Consider the following 18,717-nt stretch of genomic DNA (forward strand, 5'->3'; position numbering starts at 1 on the left):
AAGCCCCCCAGCATTCTGATATGAGCTTTTCTCTTTTTTAAATTGTCATTGATACATTTTGTTTTTATATCATTTTCTTTCTGTGGCCACCTGCCACAATTCCCCACTGTATCTCTCCCCACTTCTCACTGAGATATCCTTTGTAACAAAAAGAAAAGAGAAAGGAGAGAGGAGGGGATCTAGTTCAGTAAGACCAACCAGTTCATGGACAGAGTCTGACAGTGTATGCAATGTTCCACACCCATAGTCCCCCACCTGTGCAGAGAAGGAAGGGAAGCCCATTTTCTCATCTCTTCTTTGAGGAGAAGCTTGGTCATTTTGATTACACGACATTCATGCCTGTTTTGTTGGGAGTTTTAGTTCTTTCCAATGAGGTCATTGTGTCTGTTTTTTCCTTGTTCTACTTACTTCACTCTGCATCAGTTCATATAAGCCTTCCCAAGCTTCTCTGAATTTTTCATATTCTTCATGTTTTAGAACCCAGTACAATTCCATTAACTGATTATACGAACATATGTTTAAGCCAATGACTTCCACTTGTGTTAACATAACTTACCAGCCCATCAGGTAACAGCCTACATTTATGTAACAAATGGGTGGGGAAGCTAAAGCCTCAAGGCCACGTGTGGCCCTCTAAGTCCTCAAGCTCTACCTAGGGGGCCACACGTGGCCTCGAGGCCGCGGGTTCCCTCTCCCTGAGTAACGCTTTGTGGTTTATAAAGCCCATTCCTCAGAACAGCTTGATGGGGCAAGTGGTAGAGCTAACATCAGTCAATAGCACCTATGAAACACTTACTATGGGCTAGAAATGATACTCAGCGCTGGGGTCACCAAGAAAGCCAAAGCAGGATCTCTCTTGGAGCCCACATCCCATTTGAGGAGAAAACAAACAAATAACGGCGTCCTTCTGAGATAGATGCAGTGGAAGCGGAAGATGACCTCAGCAGCAGGGGGGTGGAGGGGGAGTGGGAGAGCCTCAGCAGAAGGTGGGATTTGGCAGAGTCTCAAGGAAAGTCAGGGAAGCCAGAAGTCAGAGGGGAAAAGAGAGAGAGCATTCCAGGCAGCTGGTGCAAATTCACAGTCAAGAGATGCAACTAGAAGATGCTTAATACATGTTTATAGACTTAAACTAAATTGAACAGAGAGGAATGGGTCAATGGCAAATAAAATGCAAATAGACCAGTGTGGTTGGACTGCAGAGTTCAGGGAGGGGAATTAAGTGTAAGAAGAACCTTAGCGCTCTCTTCTCCAACCCTCTCATTTTACAGATGAGAGAAGACTGAGGTCCAGGGAAGTGAGAGATTTGAACCCAGGTTTTCTGACTCCAATCCCAGCCCACTTTCTGGAGAGCACTTTCAAATACCCAACAGGTGAAAGCAGACTCCCCTACTTATTCTTCCTCATTTTCTGCTGAGACCCTGGCTAAGGATGAAGCCTGGGGCAGCTGGGGATGGAGTCAGGTGTCCCAGGTTTGGGCTTGCTGATGGGATGGGGGAGGGAGGCGGGCAGGGTGAATGTGGAGTGGAGGGGGCTGGTATAAATGCCCCAGGCAGTAGCTTACCTCCACTAAGGCAAGTAAGATGGGGCTGGGAGCTAGGCTAGTGTCTGTTCCCTTACTCTGGGCTCTCCAGAATGGTGACTGGGTGGAAACCAAGGCCCCGTTCTGGCTACCCAGAGCCCTGCTCTGGGATCTCTATCCTCCCCACCCCCTGAGGTAAAAGTGCAGTGTGAGGATGACTGGATGGCAGTGAGTGTGAACAGGGACTTCTTTAGAACTGGACGGCTGGTCCAGGCTACAGAGCTGATACTGGGCCCTTTGGTCTGTGGCTCTGTGTCCTCAGACCCCCTGAGTAAGAGAGTCATCTTTGAGGTGGGGCTCCATGAGTGTGGAAGTGAACTCCAGGTAAGGTTCCAACTTGGGGGGCCCAAGGGATTTGTTGGCTGTTAAGAGAGAAAGAAGTAAAGCCAGGTGGTGCAATGGATAGACTCTGGTTATGGAGTTAGGAAGACCTGAATTCAAATTTGGCCTCAGACACTTACTAGCTGTGTGACCCTGGCCAAATCACTTAATCCTGTTTCCTTCAGTTTTTTCATCTATAAAATGAGCTAGAGAAGGAAATGGCAGATCATTGCAGTATCTTTCCCAAGAAAGCCTCAAATGGGGTCATAAGGAGTCCAACATGACTGAAGACCACAAGAAGGGCAGCTAGGTAGTGCAGTGGATAGACTCTGGTCCTGGAGTCAGGAAGACCTGAATTCAAATCCAACCTCATACACTTCTAGCTGTGTGACCCTGGGCAAATCACTTAACCTGGATTGCCTCAGTTTCCTCTTGGCAGCATATGGACATAATCCCTGGGCTGAGTTGGGAGATCTAGTCCCAGGTCTTAGCCCCATCTCTGGTGCTAAGGATTAGTAGGAATGAATGAGAAGTTTTCATTAAGCGCTTAGTATCTACAAAGCACTGGGCTAAATGCTGGAGATACAAAGAGAACAGTAGGGCTCTCTGCCCTCAAGGAGCTCCCCTTCTAATAAGGGAGACAAGGCATATGGGAAGTTTTAGTTGTGAGGCAGATGGGAAGGTTCCCTGGTCCTTAAGGTACAGCAACAAAGCAGACACGGAAGCCTTTTCCTTAATGTCATTTGCACTTATAAAATCATATCTATTCCTGATGTGATTTGACAATACCAAGAATTCTGGTGCCAAGAGCTTTCTTTTCTGGGTCTTCAACAGACACGGCTGGAGCATGGGTATGGTTAATGTGGGGCTGTATCTTGACAGGGTTGCTTCCCAGGATGCTGGCTATGGGTGCTGGGCTGGAAGCATTGCTGTTGCAAAGGCTCGTGGGTTGAGGGTCCTGAGCTGTCCCATTAGAGTCTGAGGGGTTGATGGTGGCCAAAGTGCCTCCCGGTATATAACAGCCTCCTGGCTCTCTCTCAGAGTGCCCTGCTTGTTGCCTCAGCTAGGCTGGCTGACCTGCCCTGTGAGTATGAAAGCAGGACAAGCCATTGGCCATTGAGCTGCAGGGCCCCACAGACAGAGGGCATATTGGGAACTATCTTTTCTCCCCCAGATGACCCCAGATTTGTCGGATCTACAGCATTATGCTCCCTTATGCGCCAAGTCTCTCCCAAAGCCCACTGGTCCTTAGAAGCAGGCGGTCTCAGTCCTCATCCAGTGTCAATACCCCAGGTGATGTGTGGGAGAGGGTAACCTCAAGGGGTCACACCTTTCTGGGGGGTCTACAGCTGCCCTTCCTCAGGACTTGGGGGCCCTCCCTTCCATCTCAGACCTCTTTCCTTCCCTTCTAGGAGAGAGAAAGTGAGCAGCAAAGCTATTCTTCCCACCTGGGCCCCTTTCCATTCCACCCTGTCCAGGGAGCAGCCACTCAAGTTTTCCCTACGCCTCATGGCAGGTATAGGATATCAAGAGCCTGCCTTATAGCAGGAAGGAAAGAGACAGGAATTGGGCTCTTACTGTGAGTACTAGGGATGCAAAACTAAGCCCCTGATTTCAAGGAGTTTATATTCTGATGGGGGGAGAGATGAAAGTACCCTGCATCAGAGCATGGTTTTGAAGTCCAGAAGCCAGAAATGTGGCTGGGTTGGGAATGAAGGCCAGCTTAGGAACCTTTACATAATGGTGGCCCCAGGGGGCACTCCTCCGGTAGCAGAAGGTGGCAGGTCTTACAGACCGATATTTCAGTGTGAGAAGGCCACAGGGATGTGAATGTTCCAGGACAAGGAGCCCCCTACCCCAGGTTCCAAGGGAAGTCCCAGGATGAAATGGCACCAGAAACAGGGGTAGGGGGTGGGAGAAGGAAACAATAGTTTGGAGGAGGGGGTCTGGTAAGGGAGGGGGTTGGAAGGGAAATGAAAAGATGAGCCTGTTCTTCTTATCCTTAACTTCTAGATGACTGGAGTAGAGAGAGGACCTCTTCAGCCTTCCAGCCTGGGGGCTTGATCCACATTCAAGCTGATGTCTACACTGGCTACCATGTGCCCCTGAGGCTCTTTGTTGATAGCTGCATAGCCACCTTGACCCCAGACCCAGCCTCTGTCCCTCCTACCATGTTGTCATTGACTTCAAGGGGTAAAGGGGTGGAGAAAAGTCCAAAACTGGGGGAGGGGGGGAATCATCCTCAAATACATCTGATGCAGACTTGTTATGCCCAGGTGCCTGGTAGATGGACAATCACGTGACTCTTCCTCAATCTTCGTTTTCTCCCCGGCCCGGGCAGAATGTGCTGTGTTTCATGGTAGACTCCTTTAGGTTTGCCCAAGACTCCAGGAATGAGGTAAATCCCCTCCCTTGGAAGCTACAAGTTCTGGATTCACTGGGCCTTTCTAACCCCCTCCCCTTGTTTTCCTAGATTTATATCACCTTTCACCTAAAAGTCACAACCACTGACCAGGCCCCCAGTCCCTTGAACAAAGCCTGTTCCTATAATTTAACAGCTGACAAGTGAGTGTCTTGAGAATTCAGGGTGAATGAAATGAGGGGATAAGGGCAAATAGTTTTGTTTTATAGAGCACTCTGTGACTTAAAACATGTACTACTGCCATTTTATGGAGGACAGACCTGAGGCTCATGGGTAAATGACTTATTCCCAGAGTGACTTGTCCTTTTTCTGTCTCAGGTGGGTCCCTGTGGTAGGCCCTAGCGATATCTGCAGCTGCTGCAAGATGGGAACGTGAACATCCCTCTCAATCCCCCAGGAAACGGAGCCTGTTGGATCAGGAGCCAGGTAAGAATGGGCAGAAGCTTGTCTACTCAGTCTGGTAGATGCTGAAGAGCCGTTTACCAGCTGCATGAGGAATATATGAGGAAAGGAAGCGATTACCTCAAGAACCTGGGTGGCAAGATGGTGTAACAGCAAAAGCATTGGCAGGGGTAGGGAGGGTAGTGGCTAGAATGCCAGGAGTCTAATCTGGTTTTGATTTTTTAGAAATCATTTCATTGATTGCTTTTGTCAGTCTCAAATTTAGAAACACAACAACCTCTCACATCAAAAAAAAATTTAGGAAAAAACTCGGCAAGTAACTTTTAATACAACATTCTGCCCTCGTAGTCTTCTGCCTCTCTGCCCCCTAGTTCTGGATCAAATGGGAATGTATAAAAAATATTTAGCACATAGTAGGTGCTATATAAATGCTAACTTCTTTAAAAGAACCCCAACCATGAAGGAAGGGTAGGATTGAGGAAGGAAAGAACAGTCTAATAACTAAAATGGTCCCCTCTAAAAAAAAAAATAGGATGGGGTCTCTAAGGTGGTAACAAATACCTCCCACCACTAGAGGCCTTCCAGCAAAAGGTAAATGGATGTTAGAGAACGTAGACAGTCGTCTGTCTGTTTGGATTAGGTGATTTCAACTGAAATGGACTTCAGAGGCTGCTATTAGGAGCATTAATTAGCAGGGGGATAATGAAGATTAGCTTGATTGGGAGTGAAGACATCAGAAGAGTAGAAAGTCATAAATTAGGTAGGACAGAGGCTCTGGAAGACTTTCAACACAGGAACTTGGAATTTGGATTGACAATGAGCCATCTCATCTGTGTCTCTTGTCTCCTAGATAATCCTTCAGAACTGAAGGCTGACCTGATGCTGGGGCCTCTGGTTCTATCTGAGGCTGAGAATGGGCCAAAATCAGGCCAAGAGAACAACATGGGGGGTAGATACAGGCCTGTGTCTGGCTTGGCCTCATTCCATTTTTAACCGCTGTCTCTCTTCTTTCTCTCAGGCATCCCAGAATGGCCAGAGCTGCTGCTGGGGATGACAGTAGGGACAGCGGCTACTGTTTGCCTATTGCTATGCCCCATCATAGGCAGCCACAAACATAGGTCTCTTTGCTCCAGGAATCACTAGGGCTTCTATCCCTCTGAAATAAAGTGAAGGAAAACACACCTGTGTCATTAATTTGGGGGATGGAAGCAAGCTTAGAAGGTAGTTTCATAAATATGGAAAGCTAGAAAATAAGTACTTAAAATTTTTATTTCATTAAAAATTTCCCAATTACATGTAAGTTTTTTTTTTTAACAATTTTTAAAATTTTGAGTTCCAAATTCTCTTTCTCTTGGCCCTCCCCCCTCCTTGAAAAGGGGACCTATTTGATATTATACATGTGAAATCATGTAAAACATTTCCATATTAGCCATGTTACAAAAGAAAACATACAAAAAAAACCTCCAAAATAAAGTTTTAAAAATTTTTTTCTTCAATCTGCACTCAAGTTCATCAGTGCTCTCTCTGGAGGTGGATAGCATTTTTCATTAAGAGTCCTTGGAATTGTCTTGATCCAAATAGCTAAGTCTTTCACAGCTGATTATCCTTACAATATTATTAGTGTATATAATGTTCTGGTTCTGCTCACTTTGTATGAGTTTAAGGCTTCCCAAATTTTTCTGAGAGCATCCTGCTCCATTTCTTATAGCACAATAGTATTCCATCATAATTATATACCACAATTTGTTCAACCATTCCCTAATTGAGTCCCCAATTACAATTACTTGTAATTTGTAATCTATAATTTTAATTACAATCAAAATCTGGATTGGAGACATTATAATCACCCATTTAGAAAGCATTTGCTACAAATGGTGGAAAAACTGGAGCTGAGGATTTGTCTCTGGCCCCCATTGTGAACACCAAATTAACAAAGGAGCTTCTGCAAAGACATCAAATTTGAATGTCTTTACAAAGATCTGCTTATAAAAGGTCCATTTTCAAAAAGAGCCTTTCATAAAGCCTTAATACCAAGAGATTAATATTAAACCTGCAGTATGGATTTAAAACGACAGCTCCACAAACCAAAACAATTGAGGTACCACATCACACCTATCAGATTGGCCAACATGACAAAACAGGAAAATGATAAATGTTGGAGAAGATGAGGGGAAATTGGAATACTAATGCATTGTTGGTGGAGTTGTGAAATGATCCAACCATTTTTGGAGAACAATTTGGAACTATGCCCAAAGGGCTATAAAAATATGCATACCCTTTAACCCAGCAATAATGCTTCTAGGGCTATATACCAAAGAGATCATGCAAATTGGAAAAGGACCCACATGTACAAAAAACATTTATAGTAGCTCTTTTTGTGGTGGCAAAGAACTGGAAATTGAGGGGATGCCCATCAATTGGAGAAAGACTGAACAAGTTGTGATATATGAATGTAATGGAATACTATTGTGTTATAAGAAATGATGAGCAGGAAGACTTCAGAAAAACCTGGAGAGACCTGTATGGACTGATGCTGAGGGAAGTGAACAGAACCAGGAGAACATTGCACACAGTAGTAGCCTCTTTGTGTGATGATTAACATTATTAAAGTTAGCCCTTCTCAGAAATGCAGGATCTAAGACGTCTCCAAAGGTCTCATGATGGAAAATGCTGTCCACATCCAAAGAAAACTATGGAGTTTGAATGCAGAGCAAAGCATGCTATTTGCTATTTTTTTCTTCTGTTTTGTTTTTCCCTTTCTTGTGGTTCTGATGAGGGTTGAGAGGTTGGGACCCCTAAGAAAAGACCAAAGAACAAAATGGGTCATCTGGAATGAATTCACAAACTCAAGCAATCTTAAGCCAAGTTGCAAAAAGTTTATTGTTACGCTTTTCAGCGGGAAAGAATTCTTAAGGAACCTGCAATCTTAAAACAGCATAGCTAAAGTTTATATAGTATAAAATATGATAAGATGTGTCCAATATGCTAACTAGGTGATTCAGGGCGGGATTAGGGAGTGGTTAAGGAGTGGTCAGTTCTTTAAGAAACATGTACTTGTTGTATCAGGCGTTTTACCCAGAGTTCACTGGGAAAAGCCCACAAGGGGGGCCACACGGAGGTGTGGTTTTAGGCCTGCTATGTCACTAAGTCAACTAGAGTTCAGGGGTAACTGAGAGTTGTCCAGTCTGCCACCAATCAATGTCTTGTTTGACAAGATAGATGTAGAAAGTATGCATATGTCTTAAGTCTACAAAACAGTTAATGAGGAGCCCAGGATGTAGATAATGATGTAGAGTGGTAGGAGATAGTCCAGTGGGTAAAAATGTCTTTATGACCCAGTGCAAAGTCAGTTCAAACTAATAAATCCTTCAGGTGCTGTTTGGAACTGCACCAGGGAGACAGATAAGGGTCTTGCTGGGGCCCACTCATGAGTAATTGCTAGGTAAAGGGTCCTTGGGCTGGGGAGAAATTGTCAGAGACAGTATTTCTGAGGCTAGGGAGAAATTGGGGTCCAAGTACAAGCACCCAAACATAAGTACCCAAGCACCCCAACAGTTCCTCCTATTGGTTCTAATTCTTCCTTACGATATTACTAATGTGAAAATATGTTTAATAGGAATGTATATGTATAGCCTATGCCGTCTTAGGGAGGAAGGTGGGAAGGGAGGGGGAGAAAAATTTAAAACTCAAAAACTTATGGAAGTGATTGTTGATAAATCAAAATAAATTAATAAAGAAACCTACAGCTCCAGAGCAGGAGTTTACCTTTTTTTCTGTTGTGGAGCCCTTTTTGAAATGTTTTTAAATGCATAAAATACATAGGATTACAAAGTAAACTAATTAGATTGAAATAGTTATCAAAATACCAAAAAAAAAGTTTACAGAATTCCTGTCCTAAAGCTAGATTGGGATGAGGGGAAGCAGGGAGGGTTATTAAGAAACAAAGTCCCTCTATCCTTATCAATTCAAGATGATGTCATATTATATATTTTGGGGGGGGTGAGGCAATCGGGGCTAAGTGACTTGCCCAGGGTCACACAGCTAGTTAAGTGTTAAGTGTCTGAGGCTGGATTTGAACTCAGGTCCTCCTGACTCCAAGGCCAGAGCTCTATCCACTGTGCCGCGTAGCTGCCCTTAAGAGGATGTCATAAGTGTAGCAAGGGATGCAAGCAGTCTTCAAAGCACAGCTTTTAGAATGCAGCAAAACAATCTTTTTCTTCCTCTCCTTTTCCATTAGTACCTGTCCCCTTCTCAAGGAAAAAAAAAAAAAACCTGGCGCGCTTTCCCAACATACCCAGCTGGAGGAAGTACTTCCGAGAAATGTTTGGCCTTCTCCCAACTAGAGTTTGTTTTATCTTTCCCCACCCGTAGGCTTTGCCAGCTAGAAATCTGTCATCTCTTTAACTAAAAACACAGGCTGGCCACCCCATAGAGTTACAGGATAAGACAAAAGACCCAGGAAGGGACAGCAATAGGACTTAGAATCTTAAGGGTCTTCATCAGGAAAAGTCCTTTGTGGAGGTTGCTTGGGCTATTTCCTCAATGAACTGCACTACATTCTTTCCTGACTTACCTCTCCCTTCTTTCCACCTTCTCTTCCCTCACCCCCTTTTCTTGTTCTGTAGTGTAGGTGTGAGACAAGGATGGGTGGGGGTCACTTGGGCTAAGGGACTGTGTTCAAGTTCTGGATCGTATGGGCCAAGCCCATGACCTCAATCAACAGGATGCTGATGCCCTGAGCTGGGGAAGGAAGAGCTTCAGGGTCCCTACAGCCCAAGCTGGGTTCTAGAGCTTTTGCTCCAAATCCCCATGAGGCTGAAAAACCGAGCTTGGCTAGGGCCAGAAGCCAGGCTCCCCACTTGTAGGAGACAGGGGAAGAGTCGTGGACTATGCTAGCTGTACCTGGGCTAGACACTGAGAGCTGGGGGTCTAAAGATGAGACTCCTGGAGCAGCTGCACTAACGCAAAGGAAAGAGTCTTGTGATTCTAGGATGGGCATTCTTAAACTGGCATCTGTGGGGAGATTTCAGAGGGTTCATGTGGAATATATGGACTTGCTTCTGCATATCACTCAATCAAAGAAATAGTTTTTCCACAAAAAGTCTAGTGGAAAGGAATGTAGTCTGGGGGCTAGGTGGAAGTTGAACAAAGGAAGTTATATTAGAGTAAGAAAACCTTCTTGGTGGTGAATAGACTAAAAGGCGGGAAACCAGTTCTGAGGTTAGGTATAGATTAACATCAAAAGGCGTGTTCCCAAGTAAGGGCTGAGGTCGCAGAATTGTGGGGAGCAGGAGATGTGATTAGAGGTGGAGACTTACGTAGGGAAACTAGGTGCTCTGGAGAGGCTGTAACCTCTATAGTACCCAGTGAATGGGGAAACAGGAAGAAAATTCAAATGGGGAATAGGGAATAAAAAGGTGTGCATCTGTCAATACACGCGCTTCCACATGCGTGCTTTTACACATGCGGGATGCACTGTCTTCCCAGATTGTTAATAAAGCTTCTTCCTGATTCAACCATGGTTTCATGGAATTCGTGATATTGATATAGATAACAGTTCATCAGCTTGTGTAGGAGAAAAAAAATCTTTATTTTTATTAATCCATATCTAAAACTTAGCATTTCTTTCAAATATTTAAAAACTTTTTTTTTTAGGCAATCACAGCTAGTAAGTGTCAAGTGTTTGGTCTGAGGCAGAATTTGAACTCAGGGCCTGCGCTCAATCTACTGTACCACCTAGCTGCCCCTAAAAACATCATTCTAAGGAGACCATAGGCTTCACCAGATGGAAAAAGTTAAGAAACTTCGATCTAGAGGTGACTAGAATTCTAGTTGTGAAGGCAAGGAGAATGTTACATTTGTTTCCTTCCTTTTCCCCCTGGGGTAGGTGGGGGGCAACAGAAATAGAGCAATGTTTTTCTTTCTTTTTTTCCCCTCCCTCCTTCCTTCCTTCCTTCCTTCCTTCTTTCCTTCCTTCCTTCCTTCCTTCCTTCCTTCCTTCCTTCCTTCCTTCCTTCCTTCCTTCCTTCCTTCTTTCTTTCTTTTCCTTTCTTTCTTTTCTTTTTTTAAAGACTAAGTCTCCCTATCTGGCCCAGGCTGGAAGCAGAGGGCCTACTCACTGGTCTGGTCCCACTCCTGCTGGGGTAGCTTTGACCTGATTCACTTCCAACCTGGTGCCAAGGGTTCACCACCTTCATACTGAATTTCACGCAGACATTCAATCGACTTTAGCCTTGCCGCAGCTCAGAAGCTCTGAGTTCAAGAGTTCCACCAGCCTCAGCCTCTCTAGTTGATGGGACGACAGGCCTGCACCACTGGGTCTGGTTTAGATCAACATTTCTAAGATACGCGAACTGGGTTCTGTGTTGTTCTGCACTTCTAATCCATTATTTCTGCCAAGAGGCAAAGTGGTGGTCACTGAATTGATCCCTAGTCTCAAATCTGTTTTACACTATCATTAACATGGTTCCCTCACCAGAAGCTTTTCATGTTTAAGCACAGGCCCTGGTACACAGTAGGCACTTAATAAATGTTGATTGATGATCGCTTGAAGTAAAGCTTGAGTGGCCACTTTTCAGGCCAGTTGGACCAGAGAGATTCTGAGACTCTGTGATAGCAAAGGGGGGAAAAAACCTACCTGTGATTCCATCTTTAGCTATAGAGAATCCCTTTGGTAAAAAGAGAACTTTTGCTTCTGTTCACTATTTCCATGGGTCTGGCTGTCTCTTGCGTGAGCCCTCCACTGCTGTAGGTTGCCATGCAGCCACACTTTTTCACCTTCTCATACTTTCTTTGCCTAAGTCCATTCATCAATTCTGCATCGAGGCTCTTCCCAATGGGTGGGATGACTTCCTCTAGATTTACGAAGGAGATTAATAAACAGTTGTTCACAGGATTATGGATCTAGAATGGACCTTCTGCTTCAACCCCCTTACTTTACAGATGAGGAAACAGAGACCCAAAAAGGTGAAGTGACTTGTCCAAGGTCATCAGGTAGCAAGTGGCAGAGTCAGGATCGGAATTCATATCCTAGCATTCCAAACGTGTGCTCTTTCCACTGTACCACACTGCCTCCTGGTGGTTCACTTTAAATATTTCATGGATATCTGTGTAACTCTTGGGCAACCTCTCTCTCCCCGCCCAGCCCAATTCTTTCAGGTTGTATTTGTCCTTAATGTTCTTTTAAACCACTTCTTGGTACCCAAGTCATTGCTGGCAAATTTACTACTGCCTCCTTTCCCATAGTGCTTTTCTGTTGCCCAATGGGTCACATACAATATTGATTCTTCACAGATGGAATGGATCTGATTATACAAATTAGCATCCCCTCCAGCGCTTCTTGACCAATTAGGCATTTGAACTCCCAGGCTGGGGTCCCCAGAGGGTGCAGCTGCCTACTCCTCCCCTCAGGATTCTAGGGACGATTCTGAAGGAATGTGGCTTTCAACACCACAGCTCCTGAGCCCCCATCAGTGTGGTATGTTCTGTATTATCAAACAACCAGGTGAACTCCATTAGCATTTAGAAAACATTTTTAAGACTACTATTACTAAAAGACTAGTAATAAGATATAGCAAAAAGAGTTGGTACAAAATATTCCCCAAATAATGGGGGTTTCTTCTTTTCTTGTATACATAGGGTAACTGAAGAAAGCAAGCTCAAACTTAAAGTACAATACACAGTCACAGCAACATTGTTTGATGACCAACTTTGATACACTTAGCTCTTCTCAGCAATGCAAGGATCTAAGACAATTCCAAAAAACTCACAATGGAAAATGCTATTCATATCCAAAGAAAAAACTATGGAGCCTGAATGCAGATCAAAGCATACTATTTTCTTTTTTGTTGTTTGTTTTTTCTTTCTTGTGGTTTTCCACTTTTATTCTGATTCTTCTTTCACAAAGGTGGAAATATGTTTAATATGATTGTACATATTGTATAGCCTATATCAGATTGCATGTCATCTTGGGGAAGGGGGAGGGAAAAAATTTTAGAACTCAAAAAATCTTATAAAAATGAATGTTGCTGTGTGACCCTGGGCAAGTCACTTAACCCCAATTGCCTCACCAAAAAGCAATAAAAAAAAAGTGAATGTTGAAAACTAAAAATAAATAAATAATTTTTTAAAAAGTACAGTGGCTATGAGGCCTGTGAAGTAGTTGAGGGAAAAAAAATGTGGCACAGGGGTAATTCCTGGCCCTAGAATTCCATTTCTCCCTTTGCAGAGCCCTTGGGGATTTCTCCTTAGGCACATTCCCCTTACCTGCTGGACAGGTAGCCCAGCTGGGCTGCTGTCTGTCAATGCCTCTGTTCAGTCAGCAGCAGGCACTTTTCTCTGCCACTAGGGGTCTCACTTCCTGAAGCAATTACAATCCCTTGGATAACTGTCTTCCCCATCCACTTGCAGGTGCTTCCTACTGGTGGCCACTACTGTTCTGTTGGGCATTGCTACAACTTCCAGTCACTGGTGATACCTCTGACGGGACCTGTGGATCGCCGTAACTCACCAGGTCTTCTGGGCATTCCCTTCTCAGAATACTCACTTGCCTAAGATGGAGAAAGAAGATACACAAAAGAATCAGAGGCATTCCATGTTCATGGACACATGGTAGCCAGGCAGGAAAATGGAGCCAAATGCCCCTCCTCCACCTGGCAGCTCAAAGCAGCGTTGCCTTTTAGAAGCTGCAAAGAGAAATTAGGTCATCTCTTTGTATACATCTCAGTCCCAGCTCAACACCTCCTGAGTCATTATTTCTTCCAGTCAATTAGAATTCCATCATCACCCTGTATGAACCTCTCAAGCATTAAACAGTCAGAAGTAGGCTCACCAAAGTTTCCATGGGTTTGGACTAGAAGCAGATAGAAAATCTCTGTGTATGCTTCAAAGATTAGCTGGCATAACCCAATTCATTCCTGCTAAATGAAGACAAAAGGATTTATTTTTACAACAAAAAACAATATCTCTGTAATCCAGGGAAAGATCCTATGCAAAAAGATTTGAGCTATGGGTTACATCTCAAAAATGAAAAAAAAAAGCCAGCTTGGGTAAAAATAGCAATATAAACATGTGGTTGGAGGGAATACTCATTTCAATTAAACCGTGAAATCACAGATTTATTCAAGTAAATATTATACCATATTGTGGTGCAGTGGGAAGAATATTGACTTTGGAGTTGGAGGACCAGGGTTCAAATCCTGTCTCTGGTTACCACTTGAATGTTCTTGGGCAAGTCATAACTGCCAAGAGCCTCAGTTTACTCACCTGCAAAATGTGGGATTTTGACCAGATGACCTATGAGTTTCCTTGTAGCTCTAGACCTTATGAACATAGCTGATAAAGGTCAAGAAATTTTTATATCTCTAAAAGAACAGTGTTCCTCATTAAAGAAGTAGTCAAAGTACTTGAATGATTCTTGAAGGAAGGATTGTTAATAACCTGCATATTTGAATACTTCACTGAGTCTGTGAATTCCTCAACATGGGTTCAACAGTGAAGATTGAAAGCCATCCCCACCTTCTCATCCTGTAACATTCTTTTCTTTTTTTGTTTTGTTTTGTTTTGTATTTTGGGCCAGGGCAGTATGGAAACTCAGTGCAGATTATAGTCATAACAGTAACTAGCACTCATATAATGCTTTGCAAATACTGTCTCATTTTATTCTCACAACAACACTAAGAGGGAGGTGTTATTATTATCTCCAATTTACAGATGAGGCACTCAGAAATTGGTTAATACAGCTGGTAAATGTTTGAGGCTTGATTTGATCTCACAGCTTTCCTGACTCCAGGTCCAAACTCTATCCATTGCACCACCTACCTGCACTTTCATTGGTAATTTATAGTCCTAGAGAGCTGAAAGGTTGAATGAGTTGTTACCCAGCTCTCTGTGTCAGAGGCAAGACTTCAACTGAGAACTTTCTGACCCCGAGGCCAGTCCTCAACCCACTAAGTCACATGTCTTCTCTCATGGGCCATATCTTTCCACCATATCACTATCCATTGTGGCTGAACAAGCTGCATATGATTGGGATAGAATACTATTGTTCTATAAGAAATGATGAGCAGAGGGGGCAGTTGGATGGCGCAGCAGATAGAGCACCGGCCTTGAAGTCAGGAGGACCTGAGTTCAAATCTGGCCTCATACCAAACACTTGACACTTACTAGCTGTGTGACCCTGGGCAAGTCACTTAACCCCAATTGCCTAAAAAAGAAAAATAATAATAATGAGCAAGATACTCTCAGAAAAACCTGGAAAGACTTCCATGAACTGATGCAAAGAGAAATGAGCAGAGGCATTGTACCTGTAACAGTGATATTGTAATGATGATCAAATGTGAATGACTCAGCTGTTCTCAGCAATACAATGATCCAAGATAATTCCCAAGGACTCATGATGAAAAATTCTGTCCATCTCTAGAGAAAGAACTAATGGAGTCTGAATGCTGAAAGCATACTTTTAAGACTTTCCTTATTTTTCTTGGGGTTTTTTGTCTATATTTCCTTCACAATGGCTAACATGGAAATGTTTTGCATGCCTGAACATGTATAATCTATATAAATTTACTTGCCTTCTCAATGGGGGGTGGGGGGAAGGAGAGAGAGAATTTGGAACTCAAAAAATTTTTAAATGAATGTTAAAACTTGTTTTTACATATAATTGGCAGGAAATAAAATATTAAATAGAAAAAAACCAATGTTAAAAAGCTAGTAGAAAAATTAAAAAATTAAATTAAAAAAATTAACCTAAAAAAAAAGAATTATCCACTGTGCTAGAGACTTTCCTCAGCATCTTTTAACATTCCCTGGGTATCAGTGCTATGCTCAGGCATTTTATCCCTTGTTTTGCAATCTGGCTGCCTGCCAGCTCTTCTGAGAATATATTTCATGGTTGATATCTTTTACATGACTTCTCAAATGTACAAGTTATCATAGTGGTAATACAGAGCTTCTACCCAAAAAACAAGTTGCCTGTGAAGCTGGGCAATGTCTCTCTAGAGAAATCCCAATCACAGCTGCCTTAAAGGAGACTATCACTTAAATTAGTACTCTGGCCTGCCAATTGGTCTCCCTTCCTTAGTCAACAAGCATCCATTAAGTTCCTGCTTTGCGACGGGCACTGAGCTAAGCATTGTGGGTATAAAGAGACAAAAACAGTTCCTGCCCTTGAGGGGCTCACAATCTAACGGGAGAGACAGCGTGCAAACAACTACATACAAACAAAATATGAGCAGGACAAATTGGGGGTAATCTCAGAGTAAGAGCCGTGGGATTGAGAGACACCAAGAATTGCAGAAGGTGGGACATTCGTTGCAACTCGGAGGAAGTCAGGGGAGACAAAGACAAGGAGAGAAGGAAAGCAGGCATGCCAGACCATGAGAAAATGCCTGGAATTAGAAACAGCAAGGACAGAATCAGTGGAGTAAAGAGCACGTGGAGGGGACTAAAGCATAAGAAGGCTGGAAAAGGAGGGGTTCAGATTACGCAGGGCTTTGAATGCCAAACAGAGGATTTTATATTTGATGCTTGAGGTGATAGAGAGTCATCAGAGCTTACTGAACTGGGGAGAGGCATGGTCAGATCTTTGCTTTAGAAAGATCATTTGACAGCTGAATGGAGTTTGGACTGGAGTGGGAAAATATGAGACAGAGAAATCCGGCCTCCGACACTTAATACTTCCTAGCTGTGCAACCCTGGGCAAGTCACTTAACCCCATTGCCTCACCAAAGAAAAAGGAAAAGAAAATACGAGACAGGGAGCCCAAACAGCAGGCTAGTGTGATACACTGGGTGTGAGGTGATGAGCCTGCACTAGTGAGGGATGAAGATAATGAATTTAGTTTGTGCCTGCTGAGCTTAAGATGTCTACAGGTCATCCAATTCAAAATGTCCAATAGGTAGGAGATAATAGACCTGTAGCCCAGAGGCTGAATACACAGATCTAATAATAATAATAATTGATCTAATAATAGATCTGCCTATCGATGATAATCGAATCTCTGCTATATCAAAAAAAGAAAAAGATCCCAGGACAGAGCCTTGGGGGAGTGGAAAAGCAAACAATATCAATAAAATACATTTAAATGTATGTGTGTGTGAAATGGGTAAGGAATAGATAAGATCCTCCTATATTTTTAAAGTTTCATTGATGTTTTGTTTTTACATTACATTTTACAGATTACTCCCATTTCATGAGAGGTCTCATAACAAAGTAAAATAGTGAAACAGTGACCTCATGTGAAAGTGTGTCATCATTTCCTATCTCTAGCATCACTCACCTCTATATTTAAAAAATAAAAACAAAATAACAAAAAACCCCAGAAATCTATTTTCTTTCTCCCTCCTACCTGATTAAGAAACAAACAAATTTCTTGTAATAAATATGCATCGTTAAACAAAATAAATTCCTTCAATAGCTTTATACAAAAATAGAAATGTCATGTTCTGTACCCTAAATCCATCACTTCTTGTGTTTTCATAGTTTAGTATGAATTGTTCTGGTTCTGCTTAATTCGTTTTTCATCATTTTATGAAAGTCCTCAAAATTGTCCCTTTTATATATTATAAAATGGTCCTCCTCTATTTTCTGCCCCTTCTTCCTTCCATCTTGGGGAAGTGTCCAGGTAACAGACTTGAACAGGGTCTATCCAGGCAAGCTCTGGGTGTATACAGGCTCAAGCCATCTGTCTTCACAGGAAGAGAAACCTGATCTAGAGCCTCATCCCTTGGGAAGAGGGCAGGATTTGTAGTCAGAGGACTTAGGTTCCTATCTAGGCTTCACTTCCTGTGGATTTTTGGGCATGTCATGAAAATCAAAAGAAAAAATTCCAAGACACAGTCAATTAAGTCAAAAGATTTTCAACTTGTCAGCAAGAGTGACCCACATAGAGAGTGCCTATGTACAACCTAAGTTAGAGTTTTTCTTTTATGTACAGAAAAACAACAAAATCAAAGGAAATGATTTCTCTATTCTGACTGGTTATGCCGACTAGATAATGGGAATGCAGGAAAAAAATTTATGCTTAAGAAACAGCTGCTTTAGGGGCAGCTAGGTGGCGCAGTGGATAGAGCACCAGCCCTGAAGTCAGGAGGAACTGAGTTCAAATCCGTCCTCAGACCAAACACTTGACACTTACTAGCTGTGTGACCCTGGGCAAGTCACTTAACCCCAATTGCCTAAAAAAAAAAAGCACAAGAAACAGCTGTTTTAAAAAGATGTAAATGATCTATCCACAATTACCCGCTGCTAATCTGCCTTTTGTACAAATAGGATCGAGGTGACAATATATGGTACAATTAACTGCCCAAAGAGGCCTGTTGGACGAGGGTAAAAGGTACAGGATGTTTCTTGAGCTAAGCATTGATATACATTGGGCTCACTCCGAAAACTGTAGCCATCTCGTGATTATTCCAAACTAAAATGGAGTTTTTTAGGTTCAATGTTAGTTAAGTTGCTTTTTCACTAAGTCACTTTTCCCACTCTGGGCCTGTTTCCTCTTCTGCAAAATGGTGGGCGGTGGTCCAGAGCAAAAGTGTCAAACTCTCAGCCAGTGGCCCCCAACCAGATTAAAATGTAATTGGGAAATATTTAACAAAATAAATAAAAATTCAACGTCATGTAAATGATACTAATTTAAAGTTTTCAAAGTCAATATTATGTGGCCCCCGGGCATTGTTTCTTTCTGAATACAATTGGGGCAGAGGACCAAAGATGAAGAAGCGTGCAATCCACCTCCAGTTGGAGAGGTGATGATCTTAAAATGCTGAATCCGGCATATGTTTCTGGACATGGACAATGAGTGGATTTGTTTTGTATGACTATGCACATTTATGAGGGTATTGTTTTTCTTTCTATTTTTATTGAGGGGAGGGGGAGAAAATAATCATTTGCTTAAAAAAATAAAGAAAATTGGGGGTAAGGGAAGAGGGGATTGGATTCCAGAAGCTCTCCAAGGTTCCTTCCAGCTCTAAATTTGCCATCTTACATAGGCGAG

At 42.8% G+C, this 18,717-nt stretch overlaps 1 pseudogene; it reads left to right on the forward strand.

The window, feature by feature from the left end:
- Positions 1-1,580: 1,580 nt before the first annotated feature.
- Positions 1,581-5,867, forward strand: LOC110213948 (zona pellucida sperm-binding protein 3-like; annotated as a pseudogene).
- The last annotated feature ends 12,850 nt before the right edge of the window (positions 5,868-18,717 follow it).

Source organism: Phascolarctos cinereus, unplaced genomic scaffold (assembly GCF_003287225.1).
Source record: "Phascolarctos cinereus isolate Bilbo 61053 unplaced genomic scaffold, phaCin_HiC Scaffold_3;HRSCAF=262, whole genome shotgun sequence".
NCBI lineage: Eukaryota > Metazoa > Chordata > Mammalia > Diprotodontia > Phascolarctidae > Phascolarctos > Phascolarctos cinereus.